A 17,159-nucleotide genomic window follows, 5' to 3' on the forward strand; every position below is an offset into this window, starting at 1 on the left:
TCATTTTCACTCAAACGTTTTGTTTTTGAAGACAACTTGCAAAATCAGACATGATTTCAGAGACATCCTTTGGTGTATTCAGTGTTATTCTACAGCAAGAAGAAGTCGAAGAATTGTGGCACAGCGTTTAGACAAGCTAATGTTTCTCTCCCTCCCTACTGACTCTTTATTTCTGTTTGAACAAAAAGGGAACAATATATCTTTTATAAAAGCAGCTGCTAAAACAAAGACACAAATAGAAAAACACAGCAGTTTGCTGATGTTTTCCAAACACATTTTCTTCTCTGTGGAGCTCAGTCAAAGGCAGAAAGACTAACCTCTCACCTAAGAGAAGCTCAAAAAAAGCCATTTTGTGTCGTCTGTGTAGTGATAATCAGATGCAAAGTCAAAATGAGTCCAAATTGGCACATGAGCAGCGAGCTGTTCAAAAGAAGAGAATTTAACGATAACTAGAATTACCGCCTCGATGGCCTCTGCCAACCAGTCAAGTTGCTGTTTACATCCATGTCTGTCCAAAATCACTTCATCATTTTATCCTCTTAGACATTTGTGTGAAATTGTCATAATAGGCATATGAATTCTTGAGTTTTGTGAGGTCACAGTGACCTTTGACCACCAAAATCTAATCAGTTTATCGTGGAGTCCAAGTGGATGTTTGTGCCAAATTTGAAGAAATTCCCTCCAGGTGTTACTGAGATATCGTCTTCACGACAATGGTACGGATGGAGGAACGGACGAATGGACGGACAACCCTAATAAGAAATAAGAAATATTCAAAGGTATTCCAAGCTTCGGGACAGTGCCGCCGCTGCTGCACAATTGTACACACATGCACCTTTACACATAACAAACAACGATATCCATGTGAGAATAACCAATAATAATTAATGCTGAATATAAATAATGAATATTGTTGTGGGATTATTCCTTATTTCATGTGCTATTTGGGGATTTATACATTAATATTACATAAATATATATATAAAAAAAAAAAAATGAAGCATTCAAATACTGATTTGGAGGTTGACTACCACGGCAATGGTCGAAGCTTCGAAGCATTCAGGTCAGCCCTATCGACAATATAATGCCTCCGGCCTAGGGATGTTAATAATTAACCGTTTAACCATTAACTGACATTAAGAATTTTAACCGATTAATGCTATCGGTTAAACGGTTAAAATAAATATAAAAAAATGTCTAAAAAGCTAAGCAAAACTCAGACGAGCGGCTTGTCAATTAAAGGAGAATAGCTGGTCCACCTTAACGCTTTAATTCAGCACATGTGCATGTTAGAAGCTTTATTCCAAACTCTGCTTTACTTCATCCAGATTCTGAGTCTGAATCATGACATCAGTGTTGACAAACTGTATACGCTGGGCGGTAAATACATAACGCCAGTCATGGCACTTATTTTCAACTCCCACAGAGCCCTCTGCCAATTGCATGAGTCATAACGGTGAAAATAAAAAGACAGCCGACCCCCTCGTGTTTCTTTAGAGGGTTTGTTCATTAATGACTGGGGCTCGGCCCTATGTCAACACACTGGCTGCGAAGGCCAGAAGGGACAGAGAGGTGGTGCTAACACCCACCGCCATGTCGTGGCCTGGCACGGGCCTGCGCTTTGGAAGGGGTGGGTTGGGGGTGCTCATGGAAATCAGCGGGGCTTGGCCCGGCTTCACTCCAGCCTCGGCCTGCTAATGGCTTTCCAAGTTTGGAGCTGCCATTTGTCAGCTTGACTGATGTCTGCGCCATGAGGATCATTCTCTTTCCATCATCCCATCTCTTCACCATCAGAGAAAGAGTACAGCCGTGTTGGCCTCTGGTGGCGAGGAATCAAACTCCACAAAAAAAACACTTAAGCTTTCAACTTACGGGGTAGGGCAGGAAGTGTGCGGAGCGTATAGTGAGGATGAAGAGATACATTTACTGCAGGATTTAAGTGGAATAAAAAGACAAAACAAAAAGGGGAAAACATTCTCATTTTGTACGTAATAGAGAGGATGAGACACGGCCAACAACCGCAAGTAAGCAGAAGAGGCTGTTGAGATAGGCTGTTCCTATTCCTGGAATGTTTTCAGTGGTCTATGAAAAAAAAAAACAGGGGTCCGTCTCTCCTCTCTCTCTCTCTCTCTACATTAAGTGATTCTTATTGAAGCCTCGCAAACAGGATCCAAACGGGAAACATTAAGTCTCTGGAGGAAAGAGAGAAAGTAAGCGATTCTGCCTACGTGAGACAGAGAACAGAGTGAATGAGGTGTGGTGAGTGAATATAAAGCAGGGGGAAAAAGTGGAGATGGAAAAAAGAAAGCACCGTAAGGAAGCAGCAGTGTGATGGGAACAGCTGAGAGAGGTTGCAGAGCCCCAGGTGAGCCCTGTGGTGGGTCATTTCACAGCCCTGTAGGCTGAGTAGGTCAGCTGGAAGACTCGCTGCCAAGAGAAACCCTCAACGGAAAAAACACAGGGCACAACAGACACTCTCACACACACACACACACACACACACACACACAGGAAAACAGCACATGCAAACATACACACACACACCTCTCTGCCTCCACCACAAAATAATTTCCTTTTCAATCTGCCACACAATAACCAAGCCACTGTTTATTGACCTTTACCATGACGCTTTCCACCAGGCAATCGCTTCTTTGGCTCGAGGCACAGAAATATAACTCAGACTGCTCGGCTCAGTGCTGTAAATCCACCAACGTGCAGCTGGCTTTCAGACATTCACATCAGGATGCGCGGCGAGCGCCCGGGGGAAGGGAGCGCCTCCCTGACAGCCACGATGATTGGATCATCAAAGAAGACAACTTGATGTTATAACCGTCATTAGCGCAGCAACAAATCAATTAAACGGAATCACAATACTGAAGGCCTGTGCGTACACAAGAGTGCCTGAGAGGCGGATGCCTACACAGTCTGTATTCACAACATAACATTTGAAGGTCACAGTTCAGACTGGAACTGACCGCTGACGTTTGATTTCACAACCAAACACACGTCGGCTTCCTGAATTAAAGTTAAAGCCTTTAAAGGAACATTGTGTAACAATGAGGGGATCTATTGGCTGAAATAGAATAGAAAGTATGTTTTCTGTAATGTATAATGTATATGAAAATAAGAATTGTTGTGTTTCTGTTTACAATGAACCATTTACTGTACAAACCAAACACTGGCTCTAGATAGGGACATTCATGCTTTTTGCATTTGCCAACGTAGTGGCAAATGCAAAAAGCTTCAGGGAGAAGCTTCAGTTGGTTGCAATCTACAACCTCTCTGTACCTTGAAGCATTAGCCTTGCAAATAAAAGAATACCAAAGAAACAAAGTGGCCCTTCTTGACCAAACATAGGCTGTTTAACTGAAACACGTTTATTCGTAAGGCTATCACTGCTTTATTGCCCCATTATTTCCAACAAATTCAAATTACAAGCTCAGTTGTCAGGATATTTAGCTGCATCCACTCCCAGAAGCCTTTTTAAATTAAAAATTTCATTTTTAAATTGCAGGTCCCAAGAAATAATAAACACCATTTGTTGTCCTGCCATTGTATTTAATCCTTGGTTCCCTCTTTTTGGTTTGAACTTTTGTCCAACCAGCAGTCCAAAAATCCCCAAATATTGCATTTACACTGACTACGTTTACATAATATTCCACTATTATTCTGAATATGAAAATATTGTGAATTGGATAGGGGTCATGTAAACAGCATATTCCGTTTGGAAATTCTGAATTAGGCCTTGTTCTGAATGGAGCATTTTCCGATTAAGACATGTGGGATATGCCGATATTATTCTGGTTTTAGTAGCATTCTTTGGACATGTGTACAGCATATTCAGAAAACACGTCTCAATTTTTCCGGCAGTTTGTGACACACAGCCTGTTGCCCGTTTACGGCCAGTTCTGTTTGTTGTACACAAACCAGCTTGGCGACAGTTTGCAGAGATGCATGTCCCAAAGAAATGAAGGAGAAACACACCTATATTTAAACATTATGAAAGACTTGGATATAAACAGGTTTTTGGATATGAGCAACTATCACAGCAACGACTTTTTCAAGAAGGTTGTTAAAGGAATGAAAGAGGGAGGCTGTGTTTGCACGGTCGAATAAGTACACCACCGGTTTACGTTAATCGGAGTTTGCACGGCTGCATGTAAACAGGAATATTAGTGGAATATTCATGTTCATTAGCCATGTAAACAGCTTAGTAGGAATATAGTCTTTTTCAGAATAAGGGCAAAAAACAGAATGTTCTATGTATAAACTTAATCAATGACAGACAAACAGCAAATCCTCAAGTTTGAGAAGCTGGGGTTGCTGACGCAGAGAGCAATTTTCCCACTCAAAAGTTCAATTCTTTGGAGATTTTTTACATGTGCTGTTTGTTTCAAAGATATTTTGGATGCTCTCCATCCTTCCCAGATGAGAACAGGAAGCGGTGAAGCGGCTGCGGGTGGATCTGTCGAGGTGGCAACCTTCTGCCACCGAGTGAATGCCTGCGACAGCGAGAGTCCTATTTGGCTGACGAGCAGCGGGGAAGCAGGTGGGCAGGCTGGGGCTTATCTGCCAAAACAGCCGGGGTTACACCACCCCTCCCACTGCAAGAACTGCCACGACTCGACGATCTCACGCAGAGAGAATGAGAGGGTCGCAACAGGAAGGGAGAGACGAGAGAACAGAGAGGTAAAGATATGGAAGGTTCTGGGAGGAGCAGGAGAATCTTTAGATCTTGTGAGCTGTAAGAAAGGTGCTGTTTGTAGAGAAAGCAAGAAAATACAGGTAGAGGACAGATTAAATGTTTGTCGTGGTGGGCGAGGGCTGGACTACATGAATAAAACCTTTTATCACAGTATATGTCATTTTGGGTATCATTTCTGACTCCGAATCCACTTTGACACCAGTTACTGATACTAAAACAAAACTTTTTTCAATACCTCAGAATATTTCTACAAACCTCTTTTTTTCATGTAACAAATATACAAAAATGTTGTAATGTCTTTAGAAAAGTGTCCATGCAAGAATTTTACCTGCACAATATACTGTCTAAAATTGGCAAACGGTCTTAATTACCTGATTTAAATCACGAAATGTCTGGTCAAAGAAAAAGCAAAACTGACTAGAATTTCAATACTTTGCAGTCCGACACTCAAATGCTATAAAGACCTTTCATTTGGCATTCAAAAGGTGCTGAGTTTTGACACCTAGCCCTAGTCATCATCATAATAGGAAATTCAATTGAGGAACCTTTTGAAATGCAGATGGGGGTTACCACTGGGATACATTGGAAAAAATCCAATATTGTGAGTTTTTAAAAACTCTGAATCAATATATGATATATTATGTGGGGACAGCTATTAGTGATTTAGGAAACACTTTCAAATAAATTATCTTATTGCAACGTATTCTCATGCAACGGTTTGCATATCTTACGAAAAAGTTACTCCTCCATTTACATGTGTTTTCCTACGAATGTCCAGCAACACGTGTCAATTTCTGCTTGTTACATGCATACAGTCTTTAAAAAATCAACTTCTGTCTTCACAGGAAACTACTTCCTTAGGTTTAAGCAATAAAACAACATAGTTTAGGAAAAGATCGACTTGGTTAGGATTAGGCAACACAACTACTTATGCAGGAGTACACACTACACAAAAATCAAGACAATTTTCGGCCAGATTCCCCGATCCTGACAATAGAGAATAGAGAACCAAAATGACTGAGCCAAAGGACAACCACCACCATCATTGAGGCCGCAGTTAATGCATGCGCTAATGAAAATGCGACGCATAAAGTAGTAGTAAGATGGACCTCAGAAATGGAGGACCAACTTGTTGATTTGTGGCAACAATACAAGTGTTTATTTAACATGTTTCCAAGACTTCATCCATTCATCCTTCGTGAATTTTCAGTACAAAGTAATGCAAAAACTAATGTCGCTAATTCTTCCTGCCTGTCGTCCACCATGTTTGTTTACACTTAAGTCACAATTAATCACGAGAGATTTTGTGAGATTTGCGTTTTTTTGAGTGGGGACTCTGGTTGTTCATGAATGAATCTGTTGCTCTCCACACACTATAGGAACAAAACTGTTACATTTAACATAACATGTTGTTATGTGTGTGGTCTCTCACATTTTCAACATCTGTTAAGATTGGAAAAATCTTTTATTGTGGACCAGCCTTTAGTTAGGCTTAGGAAAGGTAACGACTTGTTTAGGTTTAGGTAACAAAATGGCTCAGAAATTCTGTCACTTAACTGCAACGCTGCCTTATAATATTTCCCTATTTCGATAATCAAATCTCAGATGATATTTGTTCTTATATCACAATATTGCTATTGAATTATTGCACAGCTTTAGTTTGGAGGAGGCAAGACAGAAAGTAAACAAAAAAAAGAAGAAAATAAAAGCAAAGAAGGAAACAAGAAAAACCTCTCAGACCTCTTCCTCTACCTGTCACCTGGGAATGACATCAGTCTTGTTCACCTGTACTTGCCCCCGTGAAGCTCTCTGCTCACTGGAGCAGACAGACTCTGCTGCAACACACCACCACCCCACCGGGGGCATTGCACCATGCCCAAAATCCTCTCCGGGGCTTCTGGAGTGCTGAATAAGCAGAGTCAGGCTCACTGTCAGGGAGCTCTGCTGGGCCAGTGAGGAGGTGTGAACGTGTGATCCCAGGTGTCACTTTAATTGAGACCTTGATATCGCCGTCTGAGCGAAACGAGGAAATTGCAGGGCGGATACGGCGACGTTGTACCTGTGTGAGAACAGCTGATTACACAGTGGGATAACTCTGAATGAAGCCCAAAGCAAGGACTTTATCTGCCTAAATGTTTCACTCCCAAGTTTCTTATACCACAGAGGGGAAAAGCATTATCCAAACAGCTTAGGAAGACAAAAGGGTCTGTGCGCTGCATATAAACAGAGGCTCCTCTCTGCAGTGTAACAACATTACAGTGGTCCCTCCTCTGATTGATGAAAGTGCCATGTCTGCAAGCACCTCTTTTACATAGCAGAGCCTCCCCTGGAGCCCGCAATTCATCATCTGACAGTGGGACGGCTGCATTCACCGTAATGCATTACAGACCAGGAACAGGTCCGAGGTCGCACACCGCCGCCATGAATCCCTCCGTCTGATTCTATAACGGAAAGAGAGATGAGATCGCCAGGGGATGTTTTTCACGGGGGCGCAAAGAGATATGAGCAGAACAATATCGTCAGTTAAATGTTTGTATCAGCTTACTAACAGTACCTGCATCTGGGCAGGCCATCAATACAGCCTGTCCTAAGAGACTGGAATGTTTCACCAATGTTAAAGGATAAATCCACCATAAAGCCACTTTAACACTATGACAAACGGCTACTGGCAGCACTCCTGAGCCAACTCTGTTGTAAGAATGCGTTCCAGCATTGGAGGGGGAACATAAACGTCAGCTTACTAGTCATGAGGCAGACTGGTCTCATACACTGTTCGTAGCTATACCTACAAAAAGTAATGCACTGTAATTCGTATGTATCCCACAAAATGAATTAGTGTGTAATCCACGTAATCGTGAACCAGGAAGTATAAAGAGAGGCGAACACCATGTAGGGAGGAGGTCCAGGGTGGATGGGTGGCTCAAAAAATACCAGACTTTCACCCAGAAGACCAGCGTTCGTGTCCTGTGTGAAACCAGAAGTTAATTTATTTGCCAGTTAACTGACGTACTTAAGTAACGCCACTATTACGAGTTATTTTAAGCCAAACCACAATCTTTTCCTAAACCTAACTATGTAGTTTTATTGCCTGAACCGAAGGAAGTGGTTTCTTGTAAAGATGGAAGTTTATTTTGAAAAGACTATATCCGTGTAACGAGCGGAAATTGGCACGTGTTGCTGGACATTCGTAGAAAAACAAACAAAAAAGGAGGAATAACTTTTTCGTAAGATATCGTGTGAACAGTTGTATATGTTGCATAAGGAGTATTACACAGCATGTGGATATATTGAATACAACATCTTCTGTAGAGGAGCTTTGTCAAGTCTGATGATGACCCTAATCATGTTAAGAGTTAGCTAGGCCTGGGCTTAGACTATATACTGTATATAAGAAGTGGACGTATAGTCACTCATTGGTTTATGGACTGCCATTTTGAACCCTTGAATTCTGCATTTTGGCCCTCGACATCTTGGTTTTGGACATCTTTTTGTTTTGCATCCAGAAGTGACACGAGAGGGTGGAGCTAAGTACAACCGAACACTGAATAAGACAATTTCAGGCAACCAAAACAGTTATAATTAACTTTCGTGAACTGAAAACACACTATGAAAAGGTTAAAGTTCTACGACGAAAACACAGACAATCCTAGACCGGACAACGCCGTGGTAGCGACCTGCCAATCACAAGGTAGCCACGCCCTAAAGCATCCCCTGCTTTATGGTCTATTTGACTCTAAATGGGACCATAATTTACTAAATGAACATCATGCTGTATTGAAGAAGACTTGAAACTAGCGATTGAGACCATAAACTCATGTTTACAATGTTTACTGAGGTAATAAATCAAGCAAGAAGTAGGCTCATTTTCTCAAAGACTTCTATACAATCAGACTTCTTTTTGCAACCAGAGGAGTCGCCCCCTGCTGGCTATTAGAAATAATGCAGGTTTAAGACACTTCCCTAATGGCTTCCCTTGTCAGACCCGGAGGTTGCCGCCTGGCTTTGACTAAAAACTCATCCTGTAAACCTGTTTTAAAAGCCTAGAGGCATGGAGTTGGACAGACATTTACCAATGAACTAATGAATAGGTGCTCTTGTTTCTATTACGGGAAATGTAGGATCCAATATTTGTGGAGCTTGACCCATACTAGGAATAATAAGTCAGTATATCTCTTTGTCTCTACTGCTTTGATTTTGACAAATTGGGTTTTAAATCTGTCTCTTGAAGTGTGATACTAAATCACTGGAGGAGTAACCCTTAAATGTTCCAGCAGATGAATGAGCCACATGGCATCACGTTGCTGTTTTTTCCAGCACAGTGTTTTCAGATGTTGGGTGGAGGACCATGAAAGAACACAGTTTTTCTTTCACTGCTGCTCAGGTTTGACCATGTCAAAATGTTGCTGCTGGATGCAGAGCGAGGCTGCTGTGGGATTGAGGTGAGAGCCGTGCAGGATCAGAGCGGGGATTCTTATACAGTAATGTAAATACACAATAATGAAATGCAACCAGAAGGAAATTTGAGTCAGGTGCTCAGCCATGATTGTATACAGCTCTCATCACAATAAACATGCCTTTAAGCTGTTTATATTTACTCACCATGACTGAAAGCACCGAGATTAAAATGAAATTTATGCTCATTCTCTGCCGTTGTTGCACCAAAATAGTAAATTACTACGCCACATAAACGAAGGCACTGAACATCACATCAAGTGATGACATCTAACAATGCAAAATGATTAGATTTGTCCTTTACATGCTGGACATGAATCCAGAGGCAATTTATGACCCTTTCTTGGCTTCGGCGCCTTGAGGAACACAGTGAAAGCAGATGAGTGTAGAGTATTTATTATCTTGTTTCTATCTTATTGTCTTGTTTTTATCTTGTTCTCTTGCTGTTGCACTGAAAGTTACCATATCATTTTGGCTGTATGGTTACACTATGTCTTATTTTATCTTATCTTAATAAGTGGAAGTGGGTGAAAGGTAGGACTGGGCATTACGATACCAGTACCAATACTTCATTCGATACCCGTCATGTGAATGGGAGCTATGTAGGTGGCAGTAGTCTGCATTCGTCATTCAAAAAGGGAAACCGGAAGACCCAAGACCAAGCCGTTGTCTTGATAAGTACATGAAATAAAGCGGAGTCTGACGACCATTTTCACACCACTCTCACTCACCACTTAGCTTCATTCCAGATGGCCATGTCTTTGTGAAAATATCTGTGTCTTGGAATGATCAGATGAGACGAAGATGAAAAATGAGACCTTCTGTGTGCGTCCTCTTGACTTTACTCGTTTGCTTGCTTTCCTAAATTCCATTTCTCTTGTTGTGCCCCGATTCGTTGAAGCTAAACAGCCAATCCGAATGATTTTTCTCAATGACAGGCGCCGCCGAAAAACTCCAACACAGGCAGACTAGAGCCAACGGTGCGGGACACACCGAAAAAAATTAGGCCGACGGCCCCAAACTGTCCGACGATCGACCGTCGGCTTGTTGTGGCAGGGCCATAAAGGGTCAAAACCATCATGCCCTCAAAAACTAAACCATTCTTCTTTGCTGCAATGTGGACTTTCAATTCAAGACATCTCCCTAATGACAAACCTGTACAAAGTGCAACGGTCCACGGAAAATTTGAAATGAAGGTGTGATGAAAATAACTTGATTGAAATTAATTCAACCCCTCAAAACTACTTTTTTGATATTCCTTCAGTTCAGCCTTTCCATCACTCTGCAAAGCACGTATAAAGTAAACTGTGCAATGAGCTCAATGGTCTGAAGACAGATCTGGAGCCTACACACTACTTAGAAAACACAAGACGATGTCAAGATGTGGTAAATCGAGCAGAAATTGCTGCTATAAGAAGGACACTTAACCTAACAATCTTTACAGGAAAGGAAAATGATAATAGAGTATAATCAAATTAAGTCAGGGGTCATCTGTAGGACGCTACGCAGCGCTGCTACCTATGGCACTGAATAACAAGGACACTAAAGCAAAGTTTGCCTCAGCGAGTGAGCAAATACTTCTTTATTTTCTAGCTTTGCCTGCTCTTCTTGGCAGGTCGGCGGGGGTAATTGGCATGCAAGCTTCGGCAGGGTGGTTAGACGAGCCAGGGCCCGAGCTCGGGCACAAAGCACAACGGCTCCGCTGTGCCCACAAAATTAGTTTAGAGCTGTGATTCAGCAACAGGCTGAGACCTGTACAGTGCTGCTCTGATGCTATCCATCACTGCAAATCCATTTCACTGGCAGAACAACTGAGCCACACTATCACCCCCCAGCTCCCACACACAGAACACACAGCAGCAGGTAGTGACATTCAAAAGAGACGGCTTCTACCCAGACATCTTATTCAATACTGATGAAGATGTTTGGGGGCTTAAGTTAAGCTAAAGTGAAAGCATTCCTCTTTAGCTGCGCCTTTCAGTGTCCTGGTTTGCCGGTCTTAATTATACAATTATATTCTTACTTATTTTACTGGTTTTAACTCACATGTCTTATTATTTTGTAATTGGCCAACTGTTATTATTTTGTTCTTACATTGTGCTTCCTCCTGGAATGAAATGTTCTCTATAAATAAAGTTTTGGAAATCTTTCATTTTAACCATCTTCATTTTCAATTGTTTTAGTATTCAGAATTTGTTTCCAACATGTATCTGAGAAACCTTCTGCAACACCTTTTAGATTCAAACAGGATTGAAGGCACCATTCCTACTTTTCATCTTTCCAATAGTGATTCTGACAAATAAACTTAATATCGAACAAAATATCGATGTGATGCCGGTGATTATTTTTGCATGTGTAAAGCAACGTGAGATTTGATTATTTTCTCGATTAATCGATTAGTTGTTTGGTCTATAAAATGTCTGAAAAGGGTAACAAATGTCTATCAGTGTTTCAAAGTATTCACATTTAAGAAGCTGGAATCAGAGACTTTTTTTCCTTTAAAATTACTCAAACCGATTTAATAGATTATTCAAATATTTGGCGATGAATTTAATAGTTGACCACTAATCGGTTAATCGTTGCAGCTCTGCTCTTGATCAATTTTACTACAGCATTTTACACTTTTATGTAATAAAACATTAATTGTCAAGAAAAAGGGCAGAGGCGCCATTTCACACCGCAAATGCCATATATTCAATACATGTGACTATCGTTTAGGGCGTCATCTACTAACTGAATTGATCACGAGACAAAATGCATCAGGATTAGTTGGCTTACCACATCAGCTAAAACATGTCTGAACAAAGTTTTTCATTGATGACTAAGAAACAGTATCTAATGTGGATCAGTCACGTCAGTCCAAAACTAAATTTGTTTAAAAAGGTCAGTGTCGGCGCCATTTACTGAATATAGATGCATCAATAACCCAACCAACTCATGGTGGAAGAAAAACTGAGATTTTATAATGAAGATAGTATTTTCAAGAAATACAACTACTAGAACTATTTTAATGTTGCCGTCTAACCCCTATTATTATTAACTTGTCTAAGCCCTATTAAATACGACTGGGGTTCCGGAGTGGGAGGTCAGGACCGACTCGCCACCGTTCAACTATGTGAGCGAGTCAAAGCTAACGTGGGAGGAAGACGTCGGCGGGGATAAGGGGATGGAGTTGAGGAAGTTGGGGGTGCCAGCTGATCGAATCTTCTCATTAACTTTGCCCAAGGCCTGGGGAGAGCTGGAGGAGGAGGGAGGAGGAGGGAGGGAGGATCGGTTTAATGAAGACTCCTGTTGCGAAGGTTCGTCTCGCCTACTGTGCGGCCCTGTGAATAAGCCTGGCAGACAGATGGGCTGAGGAATTGATCAGTGGAGACAGTCCACAGAGACCTGCACAGACTCAGAGGCTGTGTTTTAGTTGAGGTGGAGTACACAATCAAGGATATCAAAGACGATGAAATGTCACTGGAATTTACTACCAGCGGGAGAGAACTCCTATGGTAAGAAGGCACATAATCTAAATTGGAGTCTCATTTGAACTGACAGCAGAGGAGGAGCTCCAAAACATCAAAATCAAACCATTCATGCTTATTATTTATCAGACTGGCACGTCTTGAAGACTGAGAGAGGACTGCTGAATCAGTCCTTGAGAGATCTACCAAGACTGCTGATTTTGAAGGCGCAGACATCTAGAAATAGAGGCTATTTGGTATCTAGGCCCTTTGTCTCTCTGTTGTCCTTCTGAGAGCTGTCCCACTTTCAGCCCGGGCTCTGTGTGGCATCTATCTTTCACACGAGTGACAACGCCCCCCAACCCCGCGCTGCCACTCTCATTTTCATGGTCTATTGTTCCAGGCTCAGAGATTCAGCCCGGCACAGCAAGCCCTGCAATTCTGTCATCTCCACGAGCTCAATACTTGCCTGCACTGCTGATAAGCAGCCAAACACTGAGGTGATGAATAAATCACAATACAGCACATACACACTAACCGACACCAGGAGGTTTATTTTGTGTATTTTTTTTTGGGCTATTTTGGTGAATTCAGAATCAAATGTGGTGTTCAGCTTCATGCTGTATGATTTAGATGAGATTCTTACATATGTAGCATTCTTTTCCTAACAGCTGTCCGCCTAGATAGGTATTCAACAGTCTTATGTAATACAATCTATTCGTATCAATCTGGTTTAAAAGGAGGGTTTTCAGTGCTTTTTTTGCATCTAGTCTGCCACGAATGTATGGTCTGTTATCAGTGTATATAAAAGGGGATTGTTCAAGTGTTTTGACGTGGGGTTGTATGAGGTACTTAGTCATAGTGGGTGTATTACTTACAGTAGATGACGGTCGGCGTGCTCCAAGGATGGAGAAACAGACAAGAGTACCGACACCAAAGCAAAGCAATACAGCGCTGTAAACGGGGAGGGCAGAAAAACTTATTTTAGCCACCTCAAAAGAAAGGCCCACCTGAAAAATATTGATACCCGTTTAAATGTAAGCTATGTTTAAAATATTTCCACTGCTTTATCTTGCTGTGAGACAGCCCTTTCCTTCTTATCTATGCTCTCTCCAAAACCAGCGGGATCAGATGCGAGCATAGTAATCACAATATAGATTGTGGCTGTCAAAGTTAACGCGTTAACACATTAACGCAATAGATCATTCGGAGGTTGTAGCGGGGTCGCTTTTAAAGCTAGACTGAAGATACTGGCATCATTTGAAATTAAGAAAACTAAGGAAGCCATTGGTACCAACCATGTCATACTAGCTTGTTGAGAAGGATGTTAAACAGTGCTCCAAACTTACGCTAAATCTTTGAACTGATAAAAAAATTTGTGATTAATTTGCAATTAATCGCAATTAACTATGGACAATCATGCGATTAAATGTTTCAATCGATTGCTAGTCCTAGTATAGATACATTTCACTTTCAGATCAGTTCGCCGTCAGAAAATATTCTAAATATAGCGTACACCTAAATGGATATCAATTGTTTTAGGTGAGTCTTTCTTTTAGGTGGCTAAATTCCATGTTTCTGCCGTTCCTGTCCACAGCACTGTATTGCTTTGCTCCGGTGTCGGTACTCCTGTCTGTTTCTCCAAGCTGGGGGCACGGCGACTGTACACTACTGTAAGTAATATAACTACTATGGATAAGTACCTCATGCAACCCCACTTCAAAACACCCAAACTATCCCTTTAATATACATAAACCAACTCTGGTACAAATTTTGTCAACAGCAGGAAAAAGTGACCCCTCCTCCTGTTCCCAGCCGTCATTTCAATTCTTCTTTTCTTTCCTACAGCCTGCCCACTTTCCTTTCATATACTTCTTTTTTTCATGCATCAAGCAGGGTTCTCTGAATACTTTTAACCTTTCCTGCTATAAAAGGTTGAGACGACATTTTAGGGCTGACTCAAGAGAGCATCACGTGTTACCAGCGGAGAACGATAATGTTCTCTACAAACCCACCATCCACGTTCTCCTTTGTTGTCTGTAATTTTCTGCCATGTGTTTTCTTTCAGTTGTACCCGCTGTCCTGCTTGTCATACAACCGCTTGTGCTCATACAATAGATTTATCAGCAGCTTGTGGACAGCAGTGATGTGCAGTGAGTGAATACAGATTTTTTATTCGTTAGAGATTTTTAATACAAACAATGCAGAAATAAAAAAAGGCTCGCTCTACATAAAAACATGAAAGCATCCATGACATCTTGTCTGTATGGAATTTTAGAAAATTAACATGTATTTTGTGTGGAAACTTGGGACTTTTCATTTGGGATGTGTCTAAAATTAGTTCTGTGGTGATGTCTGCTATGTGGCGAACAGCAGCAGGCAAGTAATTAAATGACATATTACTTTCTACTGTATTGTCACATAAGACAATACAGAGACAACCAGTTCATAAAAGGCTTTACATTTACTGCCCTAAGGTTTTTTTACTCCGATTTTATGCATATGTTGGTTAGACTTGATATAATAATTACTATATTGACTTAACGCACGGTATATGAACATGACTTCAATCATTTTTGCTGACATCCATAATTGCCCATTGTGTTTACATGCGTGATTGTTCACATAACAATGTCACCAACATTTTAGCCAACATGATGCCAGAATAAACAGCAGTGTTTTCCCTACTATTATAACATCATCAGCATTTTTAATAACAGAGTCCATTTAATTTATTGTTTTGGTTGTGTGGTTTTATTTTATTTCGGTTTATTTATTTAGGATATTTTAATATTTTTTTCCACATTTCCAATGTCTGAATATTTTTAAGAATGAAAAGTTCATTGCTCTTTTAAAAGGGTGTACTTGCATTATTATGTTATAATATTATCATTATAGCAGTGGCTTAAAATAGTCTTAAAAGGCCAGTAATATCTCAATTAACTTGGAAAATGTATCGTCCAGCAAAAGTAGTTATCGTGGCTGGCCTAATGGTGGTGTGGTCTTTATGCTATGATAGTTTTCCTGAAATTAGATTTAAAAAAATGCAATATATTGAATCATAACCCCTGTATCATGATACTTATCGTATCGCCAGACTGTTGCATATACACAGCCCTTTCAGGAGCAATGATGGCAACAGAAAATATGTTAAAAAAGAGCACCGCCCACAGTTTGACTACATGTCAAACTTCAATCACACAACCATCTTTGCAATTCGACAGATCTCTGGGACGTGCAGTGCAATAACACCATAACAATGTCAATTTAGGGGAAAGATGTCACCAAAATTATGAAAGAGAGGTTTTTAATTGTAGGCCTCCTGTATGAATGGTAACGATACTCCAGCATGCAGTGCTGCACCGAGATAAGGTTGCGGGCTCGTGACACATTTCTTAGACGTCTGTCAAAGGACTGTAACCGACCTGGCAAAGGAAGTGCATCGAGCACGACAGATTCTTGTAGTTAGATCTGTGGTGCCCTGGGGCTTCGACACCTCCAACAATTCAGGCCCAACACCGTCGCCATGGTTACAACTGCCTGACACCTCTGGCAATGGCAAATAGACTGACCACAGTGGAACATTTGAGACGACACTGGCAGAGCCTGTGTGCATCGTCACACAATAAAGACCTCGGGGCATGAGGGAACAGTCAAAGAGAGGCAGCAACATTTAGAGGAAGCAAAGAAACTTCATGGACAAACACGACTGAGGGTGAAAAGGGGAACAGCACTGGCAGGGTGTCCATCTCCAGTTGGCATATTGTGGAATGTTAATTAGGCCTGCAAAGACAAGACACCTCCCTCTTAAATGTCACATCCTCATGAGGAGAGCAGGGAGCAGCGACGGCTTTCGTTGACTTCTGTCAGGCAAAGGGTGACGCGGTTTGTTTGCCTTTCCACTGGCAATTTCTTTTCTGTTCTCTTTTACCCCGAGCATTTTCTCTTAACATTCTCCTGCTCCTGCTCTCGGCCCTTCTGTTATGCTGTTTACTCTGTGATGAATGGCTCTATTTCAAGTTTCTTTCTTTCTTTTTTTTTCTTTTAGCTGGAATAGATTACAATCTGTGCAATTGTGCGGAAACAAGATTGATTTCGCTAAAAAACATTGTGGAGGGGGGCAGCGGAGGAAGGAAAATATAGACTGCAACAGCACTTCACTCTAATGTAGACAATTTCAGACCCATTTCTTTTGATAAAGGCTTTTTAGACCACGATGGCTCTTGCAGAAACAGGACTTGATAAGAGGGCTGGGAGGCCAGGAGAGGGGCGTAAACAAATTTGTAATAAGACATGACACAGTGAGAATGCGGTGGCCTTTTAAATGGCAGGCCTCGTTATCAGCCTGGTTTCATAGCCTCAGAGGGGCAGAGACTCGCATAATGGGGCATCATCAGTAATGAAGGCTTGGACAGGAGACCTGCTGAAGCTTAATAAGAGAGGTTGCTCAACCCACTGAGCTAATGTAACGGTGAAATTGCACACTCGCAGCGTGTGTGGTTTTACCACCGACATGAATCACAAGAAGTTCCATTGTGAGCTATACTTTTCTT

General features: G+C 41.3%; 1 protein-coding gene across 6 annotated transcripts in view; it reads right to left on the reverse strand.

The window, feature by feature from the left end:
* Positions 1–17,159, reverse strand: part of sema6cb (semaphorin 6Cb) — a 189,546-nt gene that overhangs the window by 128,136 nt on the left and 44,251 nt on the right. The window contains exon 3 of one of the 6 annotated variants that reach the window (XM_074653010.1): positions 13,485–13,560. The exons of the other annotated variants lie outside the window; for them this stretch is intronic. The gene's annotated coding sequence lies outside the window, so the exon portion shown is untranslated. The remainder of the gene's footprint in view (positions 1–13,484; positions 13,561–17,159) is intronic. 6 annotated transcript variants of the gene reach the window in all.

This window comes from Sebastes fasciatus, chromosome 12, assembly GCF_043250625.1.
Source record: "Sebastes fasciatus isolate fSebFas1 chromosome 12, fSebFas1.pri, whole genome shotgun sequence".
In the NCBI taxonomy this organism is placed as follows: Eukaryota; Metazoa; Chordata; class Actinopteri; order Perciformes; family Sebastidae; genus Sebastes; species Sebastes fasciatus.